This window comes from Macaca mulatta, chromosome 17, assembly GCF_049350105.2.
Source record: "Macaca mulatta isolate MMU2019108-1 chromosome 17, T2T-MMU8v2.0, whole genome shotgun sequence".
Lineage (NCBI taxonomy): Eukaryota > Metazoa > Chordata > Mammalia > Primates > Cercopithecidae > Macaca > Macaca mulatta.
Genome location: NC_133422.1, coordinates 75,914,443 through 75,938,405, shown reverse-complemented (window position 1 = coordinate 75,938,405; position 23,963 = coordinate 75,914,443).

The following is a 23,963-nucleotide window of genomic DNA, read 5'->3' as shown; positions in this document are numbered from 1 at the left end:
CTCAGCTGAAAGAGATATTGAGGAGCTGCCTAAGCCAGAGATAACATGTCAGTTACATCTATTCCTTGGGTGACACTCTCATCCCAAGTCATGATTACCTCCCATGCTGCTTGGGATTGGAGCGGATCCACGTTTTGGTGGGCTATTAACTTACATAATTTGGTAGAATCTCTGTAAGGAAAAAAAAAAACCCCAATATGAGAAATACAATTTAGGTATAAAAGTGAATATTTAAAATGAGAAAAGAAATCGCAAGATGTTACAAATGTATAAATATTGAAAAATTGACAAATTTCATAAATACTATCTGGAACCGCCAGACTTCATCAGGAAAAGATGGACCAGTAACCAGGATGTCTGGTAGGCCGAGGTGGGCGAATCTCATCACCTAGGTTTAAGCCTAGTACCCATTAGTTATTTCTCCTGATCTTCTCCCTCCTCCCACGCTCCCCCCTCTGAAAGGCGCCAGTGTGTGTTATTCCCCTCTATGTGTCCATGTGTTCTCATCATTTAGCTCCTCCTCCTGAGAACATATAAGACTCACAATGAAAACAAAGTGGTTTTGTTTTGCTGCAGTATGGACTTAAGAGGCAAGAACCTGTCACTCCATCTCTGCATAATCCAATCAGATCACGCCTCATCATAACTTCCTATCTTCCCAATAGCTAACCTTTGTCTATCCAACCTTCCCCCCAGGCCCCAGCGCAGGGAGACAGCTTTTCCTCCTATTTCCTTGCCAGTTGACTTGCAATAAAACTTTTCTTTTCTCGGCTGGGCTCGGTGGCTCAACGCCTGTAATCCCAGCACTTTGGGAGGCCGAGGTGGGTGGATCACGAGGTCAGGAGATCGAGACCATCCTGGCTAACATGGTGAAACCCCGTTTCTAGTAAAAATACAAAATAGCCGGGGTGGTGGCGGGCGCGTGTAGTCCCAGCTACTGGGAGGCTAAGGCAGGAGAATGGAGTGAATCCGGGAGGTGGAGCTTGCAGCGAGCCAAGATCTGGCCACTGCACTCCAGCCTGGGCAACAGAGCAAGACTCCGTCTCAAAAACAACACCACCTTTCTTTTCTCAAAAGCCAGTGCCATTGTATTGACCTCTGTGTGTGGCGCAGGAACGAGCCCATTGTTTGCTCAGTAACATTCCCCTTATACAGTTACATCTACAAAAAATGAGTATATCATTTATTGCAGTCTCTCAAGAGGCATGTGTTAGAGAAAAGACATGTATACTTCTTTCCGAATATCAGGTATGTAAAAATGGCATGCGATAGCCCTTTGAGTGTGGAGATAAATCACTTGAAGGGGTAAGAACACTTACAAAAACATTGATAGTGTAATCTCAGTGACAGATATATGAGGGCTTATTATACTTCGCTCTTTAACATATAGTTGCATTTGTTTGTAATAAATGGTTTTATAAGTGCTAAAAAGTTCACAACAAATATATATTTCATTACAAACTATGGAACTGAAAGCCACATTAATAGTCTGTTTCCCACTGCACTTAGAACAACATCTAAACTTCTTAACTGACCTACCTGCCAAAGTCCAATGGTCACAATGTGCTACTACTATACTGGTAATTCTTTCTGCTTATTGACAAACCAAGTGATTTCTACCTGAGGTGATTTGACCTGCTTGGAATCCCTCATCTTGAATGCTCTTCTGCTCATTCCTTACGTGGCTGGCCATTTGTCACCTTTCAGCTCTCATTTTTAAGTAGCAACTTTTCAGTGTGGCTTTCTGTGACCAATATATCCAAGAGAAGCTCCTGCCACCCAAATTATTTCATTTCAGAGCATCATTCTGCTTTGTTTATAATCCTCATCATGGCTTTTAATACCACCTTGTCAGATCTTCAAATGTATTAACCGCCCCTGCTGTTGTATTCAACTTTGAATCCCTACAGTGTCCGGTAAGTAGAAAGTGCTCAAAATGCTTGATAGGTGATGAAATCTAGTTTGAATAAATTGGAATGAAAAAACCTAGCTCTTTACTTTCAAATAATCAGTAGGGTGGGACTGTGGTGGACTCATAATTAAATTCCACTGTAAGATTATTTTTACCATCAAGTGCTAGTGAAATGTTCTCTAAGCTTTCCCATTTTAATGTTGAGAAAGTCTTATGCAAACATCATCATTGCCTTTGAAATATTTTGTATTTGGTTAGATCCAATATCTTCACTATGAACCTTTTTGTGTGAGAAAATTAACTCCTATTTGGGTAACTGATTACTAGTCAATTACTCTATAAATTGAAGGTAAACAATTTTAGATCCAGTATAGTTGTTAATAAACCAATCCCTGCTGTTTTATAATGTCTTTATTAATCCCATTAATTAAAAGTTAATTCACACCTTCAGGAAGCAAACACAAAAGAATTCGCAACAGAATGTTCAATTGCAGTGTTAGCAAATACCAAAGAAATCAATCAAGACAGCAGTTTACTCACATCTTCATTTATAAAGGTATAATCAACCACATTTCTTAATCCCTTTGTCAGGAAGAATAAATGTTCAATTTGTTTTCTAACCACTTGCTTAAGTACCAAACACCTGTACTGTGTAGATACAGCATTAATCATTCTACCATCCATTTATGTCCTCTCTCAGTTTCTTTATCTTGCCATTATAGTTCTCAGTTTACTTTTTTAAGACTTTTTCTATGACATAAGAAAGTCTGCACTTGATGCAAAGTACTTTATATAACCCTACTGAAACTGATGAGATCATACTCTTTTTCCTTAAGGAAGTGTTCAAACTCAGTTTTATGTGTATTGGATGCTTACATAATTGGGAATAATTTGGTTAATCTTCCACTAGTAAAATAATTTGTTTAATTATTTGAAAATCTCACATCACACTCAAATTTACATGAATTTCTGCTGGAAGTAAAAGCAGGAATTTAATAGAGACAATTATGAGAAACTCAGGCCTATGACCTTGAAATAGTGGAGGAAAACAATCAGCTACAAAGAAGAAAACAAATGAGCTATAAAAAACAATGAGGAAAACAGGGAAATATAACATGTAAACAGAAGGAGCACAATGGAAGGTGAGAGAGAGAAACAAAATGAAATGAGTTGGGGGCACAAAATGTGGTATGAGAGAAGGGAGGAAGAGAGCATATTTCGATGAAAAGGTAATGCAGGGGATTGGAAACAAAAAAAATGTGTTATTAAATGGATCTGATCACAAACAAAAAGCAGAATTTGGAGAAGAGAAAAAGTAGAGAAAGGAGGTAGAAGCAAAAAAGAGTAGTAAGAAGAAAAAAATCTGAGAAAAACAGGGAAATTAAGCAAAGTATAAAGGGAGACTGAAAAAATAGAGAAGCTGTCCACCCTAAAGAATGGCTATTCATTAAATAGAGCCATTACATGCTCTAAGATAAATAGTCAAGTCCTTTGTTACTACAGGGATATGGTTTGACTGTTTCCCCATCCAGATCTTTCATCTTGAATTGTAATCCCCATAATCCCTACATGTCTAGGGAGAGACTTGATGGGAGGTGATTGGATCATAGGGTTGATTTTTCCTATGCTGCCCTCATGATAGTGAGTGAGTTCTCATGAGATCTGATGGTTTTATAAGCATCTGGCATTTCCCCTGTTTGCACTTCTCTCTCTTGCTGCCGTGTGAAGAAGGTCATTGCTTTCCTTTCTGCCATGACTATAAGTTTCCTGAGGCCTCTCCAGCCACGTGGAACTGAGTCAATTAAACTTCTTTTCTTTATAAATTACCCAGTCTTGGGTATTTCTTTATAGCAATGTGAAAACAGACTAATATATACAGAAATACATGAATCATAATCAGAAATTCCTAAAGGAGACTCACAAGCAATAAAATTAATGGAACATCCAGCTCATGTCTGTAATCCCAGCACTTTGGGAGGCTGAGGCGGGTGGATCACGAGGTCAGGAGATCGAGACCATCCTGGCTAATGTGGTGAAATCCTGTCTGTACTAAAAATAATTTAAAAAAAAACAAAACAAAACTAGCCAGGCGAGGTGGCAGGCACCTGTAGTCCCAGCTACTTGGGAGGCTGAGGCAGGAGGATGGCGTGAACCTAGGAGGCGGAGCTTGCAGTGAGCCGAGATCTCACCACTCACTCTAGCCTGGGCGACAGAGTGGGGCTCTGTCTCAAAAAAAAAAAAAAGAAAGAAAGAAAAAAGAAAAAAAAATTAATGGGATATCTGGTGGAAAGAATATGCTTCCAATTACAGCCAATTGATGCCATGTAGAAACGGGGTCCTACGTTTCCAGTTCTTCTTATCTTTGTATGTGGTACATACAAAGTATGTATGTCGGTATGTTTGACATTGTGTGCTACCTGCTCCAAATCTGTTCTTTTTTTCTTTGTGAATTAAAAAAAAAGTATTCTGGAAAGACAGCAAGTATCTAACTCCAGTGGTTATTTCTGGTCTTCCTTTCAGCTAAGAATGTCTATGTGAATCAATTGTGAATCAAAAAGTAAATCAGCTGTAGTGGGTTTTAGGACTACGACAACACTTTTGTTCTCTTCATAAAAGATGATCAATGTGACTAGCATCTTCTTTGTTCCTCTTCCTTACTTAAAGAATATGTGATCTTTGGAGCTTCAATATCCATCTTGAGACACTGGAATCAATACTGTTGAGTAGCTAAATCAATAGCAACAGTATCTTCACTATGAACCTTTTTGTGGGAGAAAATTAACTCTTACTTGGATAACTGATCACTAGTCAATTACTCTATAAATTGAAGGTAAACATATTGTAAATAAAGTAGTGGAAATGTAGATTACTTTGTAATTTACTTTAACATTTTCAGTGATGCTCATATTTTAATGCTATTTTTGACACACTAAAGGTGCTTGCAGACCAGATCCTGACCACTGGCAAGAAAAGTGACTTCTACATATTGATTCATTTTGGCAAATGAGCGAGAATTTACCACTCCAAGTTAATGTGTTACACTCAAAGTATTTGTTTGTGAAGAACTAAATTTATTCTAGAGAAATTTTATTTGGAAGTTTTGTCTTGGTCAATCATACAATTCCTTTATAATTAATATTATTCACATCTATAGAAACATGTTCTTCAAGTTTTCCCCTTGCCCTTGATGTTGTCCATGCTGCCCCCTTTTTCTCTATCTCCTTTACGCTTATTTTCTCTGTGTCCTCTATGAAATTGAAGTTCAGATCTTATTTTAATCAGATTGTCACTTCCCAATAGAAAAGTGCCCAGGTGCTCCTATCTGCAACTCCAGAGACAGCAGAGATACACCTAGAAGACAGCAGGGTCATAGTATACAGAAGCAGGATGCAGAAGCAAAAGCAACAACCAGTCCTATATGCAGAAAACCTGAAGGGAAACAAGGCTTTTTAAGAAAGGACCATTGATACAACAATGTATTAAGGTGGAACATAAGTGCACATTTAAGAAAAGTAATATGGGCCAAGAAACAGAAAATGCCATCACAATAAAAAAGAATGTGGTAAAATAAGACTGTGGGACACTGAGAAGAATCCAAAGATGATACATGATGCACAAATAAAAAAGGAGTCAGAAATAGAAGTAAAACTAATTTCTAATTCAAACTGGCACATGAAATTTCATATCATTAAGACATTCAAAAGTTTAACTCTTTAGATGTTATTATGTACGTACACTATATATTTACCATTTACTTAGGTCTATAATAAAATGCATATAGTTTTCACTTATTAATATGAGTTCATTATTGTCTGTTTAATTGTTTCATGAATTCACGTTGAAAAACCCATATCTCAAATTTAAAATATAAATGCATGAATTGACAAAACTTAATGTATGTTTACAATAAATATTTTGGAACATATATAAGGAGAGATAGGCAAATAACATTCTTGCCAAAACACTACATTCACAATGCTTATTTCTTTTGGATGTTCTACTAGTAAAATAATTTTTGATTATATTAATTATATTTACATTTGTTATATATAATTAGGTTTCTGTTGGTAATGAATATGCATTTTTAAAATTTCCACACATCGCTCTGTCTCTTAAATTGCATGTTATCCATTCTGATTTGTTTTTCATATTGTTAGTATTACTTTTAACTGACAGTACAATTTTTGGATGTTATTTTATAATTATACTGAACATATTATAGGATATAATTTTGTAGAAACTATAAATTTGTGGACGGTTTCCTCAACACAGATAAATTTTTATTTTCTTTTTGAACATTGGTTGGGTCATTTTAGTTACACGTTGAGGATGGATAACACAGTGAGTTGTATTACTCTACAAAACTTATTTTGGTATTTTTCTCAAGCATAATGACATTTAATAGAAAATCTCTTTAATATGTGTGTTCTAAGCTGATAAGTACAGAAACCATTCCCACGCCTTTACACTTGGCAGTATGTTTTCCTACTTGTTTATGATACACCATCACAGGTGAAAGCCAGACTGAACATTATTCCCTTTTTTGTGCTTTGTCAAGCTATAAAAACATACATATTTAGTATTTGTCCTCTACAGTTCTACTCTGTCCCCTGGAAATTATGCACACCTAGAATGTAATCAAGAGGTATATTTTCTCTAGTTTCAGAAAACTGTCATTTACATAAAAATTAGAAATTGAATTAAAATATCTAAAAGAGCAATTCATTGTATTTGTTGCTTATTCTTTATCAATATTCTATAGGCCTTAAGGCCTTTCTTTTAGAGGTTTTCTGTGTTTCTGGGGCTGAATTTGCAACGCATTGCCAGTTGCTTTCTTCTATGAATCTGGCAGTTGAAGACGTATATAAGGAGAGATAGGCAAATAACGTTCTTGCCAAAATACTACATTCACAATATTTATTTCTTTTGGGTATCCTACTAGTAAAATAATTTTTGATTATATTAATTATAATCAAATTATAATTTGCGTTTGGGGAAGAGAAAAATCTTCTGTTCTCTAGTCTAAGTCCGTATTATACCAATTGTAGACCACAGATTTCAGCTTCCTTTATCATTGCTAGCAACAGCCATTCCATGTCCCTCAGGGGAACTTACATCAGCCAACCACGTTGTTTTGTATTTCTGAGTTCCAGAACTTAGGTCTAAGCACCAACCGTTCTGTGGTTTTCCAGAGGTCTAAACCCTAACTATGTGGTATGCCCCTCAGACGTCTGATCACATAGCATAATGATCAGTTCCTGAAATCAATCATGCTGTGGTCTGAATGCTTGTGTCCCCTCATAATTCATATGTTGAAACCTAATCCCTAATGGGATGGTGTTAGGAGGTGGGAGCTTTGGGAGGTGATTAGATCATGAGAGTAGAGAACCTTTATGAGTGGGATTAGTGCTCTTATAAAAGAGGCCTGAAGAGCTTTCTTGGCAATTCTGCCAAGTGAGGAGGCAGCAACATGACAACTTCCGGTGTCCCTCATCAGACACTAAATCTGCTAGTACCTTAATCTTTCACCTCCCAGGCACCAGAATTGTTAGAAATCAATTTCTATCTTTACAAGCTATCCAGTTTATCATATATGTTATAGCAGCCCAAATCAATGAAGACAGGTTTATATTACTGTAAACCATGTTTTTATATTCCCCTCAGCCTAGATATGGGAACTGCTTCCTGCAAGCAATATCTTTGTTACCTGAGCATCACCTTTTTTTACTTCCAATTTTGTTACATGTATAACTAATTCCCTGTTTGAAATTCTTTTTGTTTAAATAGTTAGTGTGGGTTCAATAGTCTTCAATGGACCCTGACTGCCAAAGTATTTGATAGTGGGAACAGGTTTTATTCCTCACCCTCTAACACACTAAAGGGTCTCAGGTAGTTGCAACCTTTGCACATTAGATCCAATTAATATGATATCAGAAATGTAATGGGTCAGCATGTTATTCCATGGGATGCCAAGATGATCAAGATCTAGACTGACTAAAATGTGGTAGAAGGCGGAAAGGTTGGCATGACTCTGAGGCAAAACTATGAAGATACACATTTGTTGCTGCAAGGTGAGAACAAACATGTTGCTGGCACTGCACTGCCAATTGGTCTGAAATAAGGATCTGCAAACCAGAGCAACCAGACGGACCACATTCATCCCACTGTCTTTTTGCTTATGTGTGTGCTTTTAAATTTTATTGGAATCCTGTCATATTCATTTCTTTACATATTGCCTCTGGCTGATTTTATTAACGGTGGAGGGTGTCCAGGTTGTTGGCACCTCGAATAAAGAATTGGACAAAACTTACAGACAAAGCAAGGAAGGGACTAAGGGATTTATCGAAAATAAAGTACACTCCACGGTGTGAGAGCAGGCCGAGCACAGGGGCTCGAAGGCCCCATTACAGAATTTTTTGAGACTTTAAATACCCCCTAGAGGATTCCATTGGTTACTTCAGGTACACCCTGTGTAAATGGAGAGAAATAAGTAAAGTTACAAAGTCATTTACGGCCCATGACCTATGGAGAGGATATTTCCTGTTATAGCTGAAGTGTAAACTGACTTTATGTTCCCACCCTCCAGACCCCATTTTCCTGCCACAGTTTTGTGCTATACAAAAGCTAAGTATTTGTGTTAGAGACGAAATGGTCTAGAAAGCCTAAAATATTTACTAGCTGTCCCTTTACAGAAAAACAAAAACAACAGCAACAAAATAAAACATCTCTGACCCTTTGTGTTAGTTTTCCATAGAACTCCGAGATTAAGGTGCATTGGTAGGGCCATGTTCCCCCTGAAAGCACTAGGAAAATGCCTGTTTCAGGCTTCTAATAGTTCCTTGGTTCGTGGCAGGATATCTCCAGTCTTCACATGGTGTTCTCCCTGTGTGTGTGTCTGGTCCAAATTTCCCCTTTTATAAAGGATTTCAATTATATTCCACCAAACTCCTGTATGAGCTCATGTTAACTCATCACATCTTCAATGATCCTATTTACAAATAAGATCACATTCTGAGGTATTGCGGGTTAGTACTTCAACACAGGAATTTCAGGGGGACACATTTCATCCCATGGCACTCCTGGTATAGAAAAAATCATCTGCTAAATCATTAACCGAATGTCATGTGTTAGAGAATATAAGGACTTGTTTCCTTAATTTACCACAGCTGGAAAAGCAGCTGCAATTTACGTCTTCCCCAATGAAGTTCATGTTAATTCATAATAATTTCTCAAGATCTTTTCTCGTATAGCATGGATAAAGGAGTTATTTATATAACATTGTGATAAGAACTACTAGCTCTGCATCTTTGAAGTCTTTTATAGTGACACTAATCTCTGCAAGACTCACAGGGAAGTAGTATTGTTCTTGGATTACAAACAAATAGGGAGAAACATTTTCATGGACTTGCATGTGGTTATTCTTACGATAATAATTCACCTCGCCAGTTAGAGAACTGAAGGTGGGTATTCTGTCAGTTACTGAATATAATTTTATTATTAGAAACTAAGTACACACTATAAGATATTTATGTAGATAAACTTGATTGAAGAAGAACTTGAATCAAGACTACTTATTTGGACTGACTTTCATAATCCCCAGTTTGACCAGCAATCCTTAATGCCATTTTTGGTTACTGATGCTCTCACGGCCCAATAACGAGATGAAGATGAACTGGGAAGGAAGAGAGTTTTTATTTCTGTAATTGGTTGGAAAAGACCTGGAAAATATCACCAGACCAACTCAAAATTACAAAGTCTTCCAGAGCTTATCTACCTTCTAAGCTATATGTCTACGTGTAAGTGTGCGTTCATCTAAAGACAAAAGTCGTTAACTTCTTTTAATCTATAACTAAGATCTGAGTCCTCAAGACTGTCCTCTGGAGTCTCAGTAAATTTACTTAATCTAAATGGGTCCAGGTGCTGAGGTGATTACCCTTATCTTGTCTCCTGCTAAATCAGGGAGGTTTGGGGAATTCCTTCATACCCCCGGTAAACTTGTTTGTGGAGACCTGGGGATTTTCTTCAGATCCCTAATAAAAGTTGTTTAATCCCAAACGGGTTCTGTTAAGAATTCCTTCGTTATTTTGTCAGGTTTTAAGGCCCAGGAAAGACCTAGGCAAAACTCTTGGTGGGCTTTTGTTACATTCCAGCCGTTGTATAAGAACACTGCCTCTTTCAGTTTTTAATATTTCACTTAACCACTCAGTACTGAAACAGTTGTTATGGAAGCCTGCGTTAGTGAGACATGACCTGCCACAAAACCAGAATCAATGACTAGAAATCTACCAAATTTTCCCTTTCCGTGATACACAGTAAACACAGAAAAGACTGAAAGTCTTTTTGGAGAAAGACTGGAGGAAGATCTATAATTTATATTTTTGAAGGGACTCTGACAAGTGCTTCAATAAATAAGGTTTCTGTCCACCAAATCCAGAGTTTGTGTTACAAAAATCAAGTAATACTTTAACTGACTGCCATTCTACTCAAACTTAGGATTCTGTTATTAATTAGCATCTGTCAAAGATCCATGGGAGTCACAGAACTCCTGTTATGTCTTTGTTTCTGCTGTTTATTATAGAACGTATTCCCCTTCTTTCTGCTTTAACATATAAATATTTTGTTGGGCTTGCACCCTTCCGGGATCCTTCATCATCATTGTAAAAAGAAAGCCCATCTCAGTGAATGATTCATTTCCATCATCTTCCCCAGCCTACAGAGGACTGCTGCCACAGTGCATTTTAATGATGTGTCTCTCTCCATTCTGGTCATGTATTATCACTGCCTTAGGGAAGGGGATATCCTTTCAGGCCTCTTATACCAAATAATGGGGAAGCAGATGGCACATGATACATCTATTCCAACACTCCTATTTTCCTAAGCTTTTGGATTTTTTCCCTCTACATTATGTTAGAGAATGTCTGATATTTCAGCCTCACTGAATGTTGGCAACCATTAAGCCCAGATTTCAGTCAGCAAAGCTAGCAAATTATTAGAGCAGATTTAACATATTAAATGCAGAGTCTCTGAGAAGTGCAGCTATATCAACACATTTGGCCCTGTCCAATGGTACATTCTGTACTCTTTCAAAAGACATCCTTAGAATTGATTCCCACACATATTCTGCAGGCTGGAATAATATAAATCAAAAAAATCTGAGCCTTTTTGTTCTAGTAACACAATCTCTTTCTTTTATTCTCGTGACATCATCTATTCCTTTATTGTTTCCTCAGCTATACAAATGGTAGCTGCTTCCTACAGTTATTAATCTTTGAATAATTTCATCACCCCTTTCTTGCTATTTCAGATTTTTCAGTCTCATCTGTGTAACTCACGTATGTATTAAATTCCCTCTCTTTGACATAGTTGCTATTTATGTTTACTGTTAAGACAGACTAATTGAGTTACAGAAGAATAGATTCAGATAGAAAACACTGAAATGAAAATATTTTGGAATATGCTAAAATAGTTTTAATCTTAGTGATATTGTTTTTAATTTTTACCTCTGGAATTCTCTGTTTTGATAAGCAAATTAACTCAGCAATAGTTACCTATAGAAATGAAAATTGGTATCAACTAATTCAACTTTCCATCGTTTAGAAAGTTTCATAAAATTCTAATTGAAAAAGTTTATTCTCCATTGTTAAAATATTTTTTAAAATATTAGAAGCTTTAAAAATTCTCAAATTCTGCTTATTTATATTAATTTGAAATTTCTAATCATCACTTCTTAACCTATCCTTTGGATTTGAATAAATGATAATTAAATGACAGATATTTCTTTAAATGCTTGAACACAGCTATAGTCTAAGACCTTAATTCATTTCCATTCATAGCTCTCAATATTTTAGTGTCCCTTAATGAAAACTTTTAAAGAATTCAATCCATTGAATTGAAAATAAGTGTGTTATATAATGCTAGAAGTTTCTGATGACCACCCCTCCCACTTGTCCACCTGTTGAGAAATATTTATTCCACTATCATCTCTCTTTCGGGTGATGAAAACGTTCTAGAACTAGACAATGTGATGGTTGCACAATATTGTGAATGTACCAATGTCAGGAGCTCAGCTGGGGGTGAGACAGAGTAGAGACAAGACTCATCCCCACCATCTTGCACCCCACTGAGGGTATCTACTGCAATTGGTGGGGAGCAGGGCCCCGTGACCATCTGACGCTCACAACTTAAATCTTGCCTAAGGTGACATACGCACTGATTGCTAGACTTTGAGGAAGCTAAAATAAACAGCTCCCAACAGAAAATTTACTTAAGAAAGTTAGCCCTATCTTCCCCATAGGCACAAGACCAGAAAGATCAACCTTTACCTTAGCTTCATTATAATACCAAGATCACCCCCAGGGTGGAGATTTCACATGCTAATGAGACATGCAATGCCTGAAGAAGCCTGTCACTAAACTGGGCAGGTACCAGTCACTCCCTGCCTCTATATGCTTAAACGTCACTCCTTTCTTGCTTTAACCTCTTCAAAATTACTCTCCATACTATCTTTGGGGAGTCAGCCAGAGAATTCTCTCTGTCTTGTGCTGCCTCCATTATGCCCAGACATCAACTCCAGTAAAGCCTTGTTGGGCAAAACTCTTTTTGCCTCACATTTATTTCTAACACATTGAGGGTCTGAGAACCTGTGGTCAGTACCTGAGAGACCTGACATGTCATGAGTCAAAGTTGTCCTTTTAGATAAGTCAAAATGAAATTAACAGCCAGGTCTGTTAATCCTTTCCTGAAATAGTGCACGGAAGAGGCTAACCCAGGGAAAGTTCCAGTTCTTACACAGTTCCATTTTTCCACATGTAACGGTGTCATAAAAGGGTTAGGTGGATCAGCACAGGCTTGGGGGTCATTTCACTGCCAAGGGAATGTAAACAAAAGGCCTCAGCTGCTTTATGGACTAGAGGCCAGAGGAAGTGGGAGGGGGAAGGGCTAAGAACGATAAATTGCTGAGTCCCCAGGCAGAGTGGGGAACACTGTCTTCAAATCTCCTGCACCCATAGTGAGATCTTAGTAGAGAAAGGCTTTTGTCCAATAAAGACCATAAAGAAAGGCTTTTTGTCCAATAAAGACCACCATCTGAACGGTGGCACCTGGGCTAGAATTGCAGCTATGCCTGAGTACGTGGCTGGCCTGAGGAGCCTGAGTCCTCAAGGAGTACAGCTTTCTTCAGAGACGGCAGTGTGTTGTGCATGCACCAAGTCTGGCGTGGAGAGGGCAGCCTTTCTCCTTGAGGCCTGCCAGGTAAACCCTTCGTACTTGCCTATACTTGTGCCTAAAAAAAATCACAGGTAAGGATTTAGCCTGGAGTAAGGTTTCTAGCTAACTGCCACTGAATTGTGCACTTTAAATAGTATATTTTCAGATATGTACATTTTACCACAATCGAAAAAGCTTTAAAACATGGATTGCATTGATAATTTTTTAAAAAAAATATGGAGTTAGGTATAGAAAGAAAGAATTTCCCTTGGTAATTCTATTCTATAATAATAGAGAATTATAATACAATTGTATCATAATACATTTTTTCTGCATTATAATACAGAATCATCATCTAGATTTTCTGAAATCTAAGGTATTATATCTTATTTTGCGTTATTTATTTTTATTTACTTTTTTCTTTTTTGAGATGGAATTTTGCTCTCATTGCCCAGGCTGGAGTGCAATGGCGCTATCTTGGCTCACCGCAACCTCTGCCTCCTGGGTTCAGGCTATTCTCCTGCCTCAGCCTCCCGAGTAGCTGGCGTTACAGGCATGTGCCACCAGGCCCGCCTAATTTTGTATTTTTAGTAGAGACGGGGTTTCTCCATGTTGGTCCGGCTGGTCTCAATCTCCTGACCTCAAGTAATCCACCCGCCTCGGCCTACCCAAGTGCTGGGATTACAGGCGTGAGCCATATAAGATACATTTCACTTGATTAATCATGACGTTGTCAGTGATCCAAACTGAGTACAAAGTTAGCAGTTCTGTTTGCTCGTTTTACTTGTTATCAACAAAGCCACTATTGGCATTTTGGTTGCATGATTCATCTATGCTGTGAAGAAATTTTCTGGGTCATGGAAAACAGTTTGCTTTGTTGACCTCCGTGGTTGAAATTCTGTTCCCTCTTTGCAGTCATTATTATAAACTCCAAAATTCACACATTTCCAAACAATTCCTTTCACCCCTCATCCCCAGAGGAGGGGGCGGGGGTATTGCCTTCTTTCACCTGAGTAGCATTTATCTGCTAAAAGAAATCAGGAAGTAAATCCAATGTTTTGATGTGATTTTATAAAAGTATAGCCATTCGACAGAATATTTTTATTATAGCTATTTATTTTCTTGACATAATTTTTTAATAGTGTAAGGAAAATCATATCACCTGTCTGACTAGTTGGCTTACTAAGAATGCTCATGTTATTAACATGTAGACTTTTGTCGAGTCATTTGCACTTTTGACAAATAGCATTACTACATTTACATTTGTTTAAAAATAATTCGAAATTAAAATAAAGTTAATCATAGCTTTTTAAAATATGAAAAAATTTTACACTTATCTAGCTGATTTTAAAGATGACTGGTTTTAAATGGGGATTTATCTAATATTAAATCCAACCTATGCATTTCAAATCAATCATTTGAATATTGCAAGTACTCTCCATGATTATATATCAGTCTTGTTTGTGTATATCCCCAAAGTATTTTTAACTAATACCTATACTTCCTTGTGAGAAGCACCCTGTATCTACATAATTTTTATTTTTCTATATTAAAACTATGTTTTATACTCCATTTATTTTACATACCTGTTTCATCTCAGCATTTTTGTTCTTTCTCCTCATATTTCACCTTAAGTTCTTTTTTAACAGTAGAGTTGATATTGCCAATCAATAACTTAAGGTTTTCATAAAAGACACTCTCTTAATATCCAGCGGCTCATTGCTCTGATATCACAAAAACAACATTCCACACACACACACACACACACACACACGCACACAAATCCACTCACCGAGGCAGTGTAACTAGTCATTTCCTATATTATCCTTTATTTTTCAAAGTCATCACCATAAGTTTCTGACAGTATTTTAAAACTGTTTTAAAAGTTCAGTTAGAAGAAAAAATTTACAAAGCATAATATTAATATATATAATTTATATATTATATAGATTGTTTATATATATTTTAATTGTATATAATTTAATAGATATAATTTAATAAATATATATAAAAATTAGATATAATATAATAAATATATATTATATATAAATTATATATAATATAATATATAAAATTATATTATATATTATATATAAACATATAAATTATATATACTATATAATATAAAATTTATATATTAATATATTATATATAATTTACATATAATACATATAAATAGACTTTGAACATTTGTAAATGTTTTGGATATAAAAAATACTGAAGATCTAGTCATTTTGGGCAGCTGCATTCCATATTTAGGGAAAGTTATACACCGTTACATGTGGAAAAATGGAACAATGTAGGAGTTGGAACTTAGCCTCTTTCATGCACTATTTCAACTTTGTAAATTTTTTCTTTTAACTGAACTTTTAAAACAGTTTTAAAATACTGTCAAGAAACTTATGGTGATGACTTTGAAAAATAAAGGATAATATAGGAAATGACTAGTTACACTGCCTCGGTGAGTGGATTTGTGTGTGTGTGTGTGTGTAATGTTGTTTTTGTGATATCAGAGCAATGAGCCGCTGGGTATTAAGAGAGTGTCTTTTATGAAAACCTTAAGTTATCAATAGGCAATATCAACTCCACTGTTTAAAAAGAACTTAAGGTAAAATATGAGGAGAAAGAAAAAAAAATGCTGAGATGAAACAGGTCCGTAAAATACAATGGAGTATAAAACATAGTTTTAATATAGAAAAATAAAAATGATGTAGATACAGGGTGCTTCTCAGAAGGAAGTACAGGAACTAGTTAAAAATACTTTGGGGATATACACAAAGAAGACTCATATATAAACATTTATATATATTTATAGATAATATATATAATATATATAAATAGACTTTGAACATTTTTTTGTTTTACTGCTTTTAGAAAATAATCACATTATATAAATACATCATTACATATCTATTATATCATAAAGTTTTGTAAAAATGCATTTATTAGTGTGGGATATACTAGGAACATGCATAACATATCTCATTTTCTTTCAATATTTTAATAATATTTAACTTTTTTTGAAAAAAAATAGGGTATAACTTTCCCTAAATATGGAACGCAGCTGCCCAAAATGACTAGATCTTCAGTCTTTTTTATATCCAAAGGAGAAAATTCATCCAGTATCTATCTGGCTCTTGTTTAAAAGTTTATGGCTACATAATTGTCAAGATTTTCTTTATCTGATGTCGTCTTTGTCTTATGAGAGTAATATAGGAAATGTATGATACATGAAACATGTTTAAGATTCAGGTTAGTTTCCCTCTTCTTAGAAACATAAAAACATAAGAAGATTTCTTATATTTAGGAAGGAAATAGCTAATTGTATACCATATGTAAATTTAATCAATATTTAATATTATATAATAAAGTGCATTGGCAAAACTTAGACAAATAATAATAATTTATACTTACAATATTGATGCCACTTTTTTTCCCCAAGAGATGGGGAACTCCCTCTGTTTACCAGGCTGTAGTGTAGTGGCAGGATCATAGCTCACTGCAGCCTGGAACTACTGGACTCAAGGCATGCTACCATCTAGGCAGCCCAAATAGCTAGGATTATAGGTATAAGTCACAGTGCCTGGCTATGGCTCTTTTTAAATTAATGATTTTTCTACAAGTTATATGTCCCATGGAATACAATTTACCATTTTCTTAGTTGAAATGTAAGCATGTAATATTGAGAAGAGCCTGAATAACATTTATTTGTTATACGTAATAAAAAATATAACAAATTACATACAGTAGATGTCAGCAATGCTATAGATATTTTACTTTTTCTCTCTTGTTTTGGTAATATTGTAATTATTATGCAAAAAGACCACAAAGCTAATGCAAGATGGTAACATTTTTTTCTTCTGAGCAAAGACATGTCCAGATTAGCTTCATTTCTTCTGACTGCTGATAAAAGTTTCCTGAGACAACCACTTATTGAACTGATTCCAAGCGGTTAGATGGCTTTAATGAAGAACTTTTTCCTTAGCTGAAGCAAGCTAATAATCCTAATTTAGGTGTGCTCTCGCTGGTCTTTGACTGGTGGCCTTCCACAGAAAGTTCAGTGATACAGAACTTGAATACTGGCCTCTGACTTCGTGTCTTTGAATACTGCACTCATTCACACTGAACCATGAGAAACAGAATTCCTTCTCCTTTTAAGACACTACATTATAGTTTTCTATTAGTAAAGGTGGATTAATCTAACTTAGTTGTATGCGTGTGTATTTCAAATATAAACATATATTTTAAAAACCCAATGTGAGAGCAACGTGTTACTCCACAGAATTTCTAAAAAGAAAAAAAAGTAAAATAAATTACTTCAAAGTCTTTCTAATTCCTGATAACCTAACATTTCACTGTCAAAACAAAATGACATAAAAACAGCAAAGTAAAGTTGAAAAAATGTTAGAAAGGAAAATGTTCTTATTTTGGAAAATGTGTGTGATATAGAAAAATATAAAGAAAAGGATCACCTAAAGACTCACCTAAAGACAAATAATTTTAAATATTATTATTTATTAACATTCACTTTTTTCTCAGTGTATTTTACATGAACAAGATTATATTATTATACAACTTTTAATTTTGTTTTCTTATAAGTATCATTTACTTTGAGTCATTTATTATATTTTGGTAGATATTACATAAGCATCTTTTTTGGTATTTCATAATATAATTTACACAGATTTGGCATAATCTACTTTGTATTTCCTTCACTGTAATCTTTTGATTATTTCTAACTCATCATTATAAGTATACAAAAATTTTGCAAATAAGGTTTAATATAAAGTTTCTCAAGATAGAGGCTCAAGTGGTGAAATTGTTTAATACACACGTTATAGCTATTGTTGTATCCTACCAAACTACTTTTCAAAATTGTTGCATCAATGTATATATGAAGTTGTATATGATAGCACCTATTTTACCATTCTTTAGATTTTTATTATTTTTCAGTGTTTAAAAATACAATCAAAGACTTAAAGACACTTACTTTATGTTTTTTATTCACTTCCATATACTCTCATCCCCCATATAATAACAAATACTTGAGTGAATACAATATTATTCTTATTTTATTTTTATTTACTTCATTATTAGTAAGTGTGTAGCTTAGCTAAATTTGTATGTCATTGGTATTTAACGTTTTCTTGAAACATATGCTGGTTTTTGCTCATTCAGATTGCAATACAAAGATAAAAGCACTTTCCTCTCTCCAGACAAGGGAACATGTAACAGTGAAGAAATTCACTGACCAGATTGCTAGGAAAAAAGTTAAAGGGCTTGTATATGCTAAAAAGAAAGGAAGTGACTCATTAAGAACAAAAAGAAAATATTATTCTAACTATGTGAGAATGAGTCCATAGGTCTGTGTCCACCTGGTTAAAGCAAGTACCATTGTTGATTGGTCAAGATTGTGTCTACAGTTAGGTCCAGAAAGAGTTTGGCACACTGAGGTCACAAAAATTCATGGTTCTTTATCAGTTATGTCTGCTAAGAACCAGTTGTGGTAAAATAAATGCTCTGGTTTGGAATCTTTTAAGCTAGTGCTAATGTAATTGGAAGATTTCTTCTATACAAAATAGAGACTTAATTTTTTTTTTTTGAAATTGACTTGAGATAGGTATACATAACTAAAGATCTTAATCTCCTATTTATTCATTAAACTTTATTGAAAGACTTGGTTTTTTGTTTCTATTGATATAGAAAAAAATTTGTCTGTGTGTTTGTGTGTGTGTTTCATTTTATGAGAAGGCAAAGCTATCTGTATTCTCCTATAATTTAAGTCTACTTCTTAAAGACTGTCAATGAAGTTCTTTCCCACTCACAAATTAAAAGAGACTAAAATCTCAGAGTTCAACCCATGTATTAGACCATTTTCATGCTGCTGATAAAGACATACCTGAGACTAGGCAATTTACAAAAGAAAGAGGTGCAATGGACTTGTAGTTGCATGTGGCTGGGGAGGCTTCACAATCATGGTGGAAGGTGAAAGGCACGTCTCACATGGCTGCAGAGAAGAGAAGAGAGCTTGTGCATGGAAACTCCAGTTTATAAAACCATCAGAACTCATGAGAATCATTCACTATCATGATAACAGCACAGGAAAGACCCAGCACCACGATTCAATTATCTCCCACTGCATGCCTCCCACAACACTGGGGAATTATGGGAGTACAATTCAAGATGAGATTTGGGTGGGGACACAGCCAAATCATATCATTCCACTCATGGCTCCTGACAAATCTCATGTCCTCAGATTTCAAAACCAATCATGCCTTCTCAATAGTCCCCCAAAGTCTTAACTCATTTCAGCATTAACTCAAAAGTCCACAGTCCAAAGTCTCATCTGAGACAAGGTAAGTCCCTTCCAACTATGAGCCTGTAAAATCAAAAGAAAGTCAGTTACTTTCTAGATACAATAGGGGTAGAGGCAGTGGATAAACACACACATTCTAAATGGGAGAAATTGGCTGTAACAAAGAGGCTACACAGGCCCCATGCAAGTCCAAAATCTAGTGCAGCAGTTAAATCTTAAAGCTCCAAAATGATCTCCTTTGACTCCATGTTTCACTACCAGGTCAAGTTGATGCAAGAGGTAGGTTCCCATGGTCTTTGTCAGCTCTGCCCCTGTGGCTTTGAAGGGTACTGCCTCCCTCCCATCTATTTTCACAGGCTGGCATTGAGTGTCTGCAGCTTTTCCAGATGTGTGGTTCAAGCTGTCAGTACATCTGTCATTCTAGGGTCTGGAGGAGGGTGGCCCTCTTCTCACAATTCCACTAGGTGGTACCCCAGAAGGGACTGTGTGTGGGGGCACCGACCCCACATTTTCTTTCTGCACTGCCCTAGCAGAGTTTCTACATGAGGGCCCCACTCCTGCAGCAAACTTCTGCCTGGGCATTCAGTTGGTTCCATACATCTTCTGAAATCTAGGCAGAAGTTCCCAAACTCCAATTCCTGACTTCTATGCACTCTCAGGCTCAAAATCATGTGGAAGCTGCCATGGCTTGGGGCTTGCACTCTCTGAAGCCACACACAAAGCTCTACATTTGCCCCGTTTAGCCACATCTGGAGTGACTGGGAGGCAGGGAACCAAACCTCTAGGCTGCATACTGCATGGGGACCCTGGGCCTGGCCCACAAAACCATTATTTCCTCCTATGCCTCTGGGCCTGTGATGAGTCAGGCTGACGTGAAGGCCTCTGATATATCTTCCCTGGAGATATTTTCTGATTGTCTAGGGGATTCCCATTCAGCTCCTCATTACTTATGTAAATTTCTGCAGCTAGTTTGAATTTCTCCCCAGAAAATGGGATTTTCTTTTCTATCAAATTGTCAGGCTGCAAATTTTCTGAATTTTTGTGCTCTGCTTCCCATATAAAACTGAATGCCTTTAGCAGCAACCAAGTCACCCCTCGAATACTTTGCCTCTTAGAAATTTCTTCTGCCAGATACCCTAAATCATCTCTCAAGTTCAAAGTTCCACAAATCTCTAGGGCAGGTGCAAAATGCCACCAGTCTTTTTGCTAAAACACAACAAGAGTCACCTTTGGTCCTTTTCCCAACAAGTTCCTCATCTCCATCTGACACCACCTCAGCCTGCATTTCATTGTCCATATCATTATCAGCATTTTAACCAAACTCATTCAACAGGTCTCTAGGGAGTTCCAAACTTTTCCACATCTTTCTGTGTTCTTCTGAGTCCTCCAGACTGTTCCAACCCCTGCCTACTACCCAGTTCCAAAGTCACACATTTTCGGGTATCTTTACAGTAGCACCTCACTCTACTGGTACCAATTTACTGTTTTAGCCCATGTTCACACTGCTGATAACGACACACATGAGACTGGGCAATTTACAAAATAAAGAAGTTAAATGGACTGACAGTTCCACATGGCTGGGGAGGCCTCACAATCACGGTGGAAGATGAAAGGCACATTTCACGTGGCAGTAGACAAGAGAAGAGAGCTTGTGCCAGTAAACTCCCCGTTATAAAACCATCAGATCTCATAAGACTCATTCATTATCATGAGAACAGCATGTTTCTCTGACCCCCATAATTCAATTATCTCCCACTTGTGTCCTCCTACAACATATGAGAATTATTGTAGTATAATTCAAGATGAGATTTGGGTGCAGACACAGAGCCAAACCATATCAAATTCTAAAAAAACCTGTTGCTTATCAGGATTGAGGTGGACACACATGCATACACACATATACATAATTGTTTGAATTGGGCAAGATTGAAATGAGGGTGGCAAAGACCAATCTGGTTACTGGAAGAATAACTTTTTCCAATAACGGGGAGAGTGCTGGATTGGAGTTGTTTGTGTATCTAACTCCCATGACTATGAGCTATGAGTAGACAATTGGGATGAGGTTTTGATGAAAGTCAGGCCTTCCTTCAAGTAACAGGCCTACTGGTTTATTCACCAATAATATGAAGTTATTTCATGAAAAAATCAAATGAAACTAATAAATAAAGTATATAAAAATCGTATGCAAGTTCTCAGAATAGTGCCTGTATGTAATTGCTCACTTTAGTGTTGTACTTTTATCATTATTCTAGTTCAAAATTGATGCTTGACTAGATCTTGATTTTGTTTGCATTCAATTCCTCTGAGTGTTTCAGTTAGTTGAAATTTCTCAGTCTCTGATATACAGGTCATTTACTTCATTGATCTATATTGTCAGAAATTTTTGTATTGTTTAGTGAATTCCTAAAGCTTTATTTGCAAGTTTGGTTAGAGTACACAAGAGTTCATAAACTCCTGTCATTTTACCAGGAAGTTAAATTTTCTCAATTTTGTTTCTTATTAAAAAGTTATACATGGAAATGTGAGAATTCTGAGACAGTGAAGAAATTGAAAATTAAATAAATAATTCACACCTTTACCACTAGAAAGTAATCCTAAGAACAATTCAATTCACTTTTTAAAATTCTCTATTACAGATATAATTTATATAATGAAGTAATATGTAATATTTTGTAAAATACTTTTTCCACTCAACTTTATCTGAACATTTATTTTTGTTATGAGGAAAAGTTCAGGTTTCTATTAAATGTTAAGATGCCTTAATTTCTCAGAATGTTGAGAACACAATAGATCTTTTGGATACATCAATGACAAAATAAGAAACTTCATTCTTCTTTCTGCTCTTGCCTGTCCATCTTCCACATCTTCTTTACCTTGTTTAATTTTTCCTTCATCTTGATCAACTGCTAACACATGATATAATATACATACTCTGTTTGCTGTTTATGGTTTATCTCTCTCTTTTAAAACATAAGCTTACATTAGAATATTTTATTTTTTCATTGATATATCTTGACTGACAGACACAAGGCTGACACTGAATAGACATTCAATAAATTTTGCTCAATAGTTGAATGAATGGGTGATTTCAAATAATAGTAACCATATTGTATTTTAGTTACTTAAGCAAGAAACTGGAAATCTATTGAGATGATGGAATAGATGGGATACTAGCTAACCAAGTGTGGGAAAAGACAGAAAGCAAGGAAGTTTCTGCAGGCAAGAGGGAGAATGCAGAAAATATAGTATCTCAAAGTGAAGATGGTCTGCTTTGGACTCTGCAGCCACTAACCTTGTTGCCCCAAAGTTGTAACGGTTTGTTTTCAAAGTAGCTCTTGCATTGTTGGCTAAAGAGTCAGAATTCTATTAAAGATTGTTAGGATGGTGTCTTAGTTTGTTTAGTGTTGCTGTATAAAAGTTATGTTGATAATTTTTCTTTGAATCCTGGTAATTTACAACTTATGATATAATATATGTACTGTATGTATTTACTAAGAAAAAAGGTTTATTTAGCTCGCTGTTCTCCTGCCTAGAAGTTTCAAGATTTGGCATAGGTGTGGGCCTCAGGCTGCTTCCGCTTATGGTGGAAGGCAAAGTGATTCATCATGTGAAGAGATTACATGGTGAAAGAGAGACTGGAAAAATGTGCTAAGTGATCTTTCAAAAACAGCTCTCATGGAAACTAAGAGTAATAACTCACTCACACTCCCTGTCCCCCATCCCAGGGCTGGAATCAATCTGTTTATGAGAAATCCACTCACATGACTCAAACACCTTCCATTAGGCCCTACCACCAACACTGGGGATCAAATTTCAACATGATGTTTTGGGGGCAAACATCCAATTACTCAAATTGGATACACTCAGTTTCATTGCCTAAAATCTGATTATGTAAGTGGAAAGGAGAGGTGAAAACTTGATTTCCTTGGCTTCCAATGTGAGAGGCAGTCACCACAAATTGGCCTTAAGAATAAAAATCTGCAGGAGTATGTTCATTCCACTAAAAAAAAGTAACATTAAGAATGGACCAAATCCTGGGAAAAGCAAAATAATATAAAATCCAAAATAATACCTACATGTTCATTATAACTATTCACCATTGAAATACAAGATTTAAAAGCTATTTTTGAATGTATGCTTTAAGAGAATTAATATTTTCAACAGTAATTTCATTTATTCCTTTCCAATTTCAATGCTTTTTTGCCTAATTGCTCTGGCAAGGACATGCAGTACTTTGCTGAGTAAATGTGGCAAGAGTCGGCAACCTTGTCATCTTTCTGATCTTAAATGAAGAGTGTTTATTTTTTCACTGTTGTGTATGATGTTACGGGTGGACTTGTCATACATGACATTTATTATCTGGAGGTTAATTCTTTCTATACCTTGTTTGTTGAGAGTTTTTATTATGAAATAGTGCTAAATTTTGTCAATTGCTTTTTGGACATCAATTGAGATGATTACATGATTTTTATGCTTCATTCTGTTAATGTGGTGTATCATATTAATTGGCTTGCGTATGCTGAATGATCC